The following is an 800-nucleotide window of genomic DNA, read 5'->3' on the forward strand; positions in this document are numbered from 1 at the left end:
CCATATGACTTTTTTTTTTCAAAAAGTCTTTAAGTATTGCTTATGCCTTCCCATATGCCCTCCTCTTGTTTAGTGTATCTTCATATTGTCTTAAAATCAGTTAATCTGAATCCTCCAACTCTTTTCTTTTTCTGTATTATTTGACTTTCTAAATTTTTTAGTTTTAGATTGAACATATGGATGTATAAACAAAGCTTTACTGAGATTTTTATTTGTTTTGTTGAATCAAACAATCAGTTTGCTGACAGTTGACATACTGAAAATATAATAGTTCCTGTTTCATCCCATTTACACAGTGTAATTATTCTCTATGTTTTAGATTTTTTTCTCCACATAATTCAATACAAACTTCTAAAATTATACTTTTTTAGTTTCTTACATTTTCTTGGTACTAAAGGGAGGCTTACTTTTAAAATTTTAGTTATTAATTATTCTTTTTATGTATGTAGGATACAACTAATATTTATATCAATTTTCTATCCTGTAACCTTGTTTTTCCCCATTACTCATGATAGTAACTACAGGGTTTTTACAAAAATGTTTATGTTATGTCTTCTACATCTTTGAACACTTTGAAAAAATATATTTAAGATCGTCTATCACAATGTAACAGAATCCTTTAAAATCATTTTCATGTCTATGAAATTGTCATTTGACAAATAGCAAAATAGAATTTGAGGTAGAAAACTGATAAATATAATGTAAAAGGGAATGTCACTAAGTTTAAAAAATATGACTCTTTAGCACTTTGCTCCTCTAGAGAAACCAGTCAAACAACCACCCATAAGTGAAAATACTTT

Source organism: Nannospalax galili, unplaced genomic scaffold, assembly GCF_000622305.1.
Source record: "Nannospalax galili isolate Female #2095 unplaced genomic scaffold, S.galili_v1.0 scaffold537, whole genome shotgun sequence".
NCBI classification, from domain to species: Eukaryota; Metazoa; Chordata; class Mammalia; order Rodentia; family Spalacidae; genus Nannospalax; species Nannospalax galili.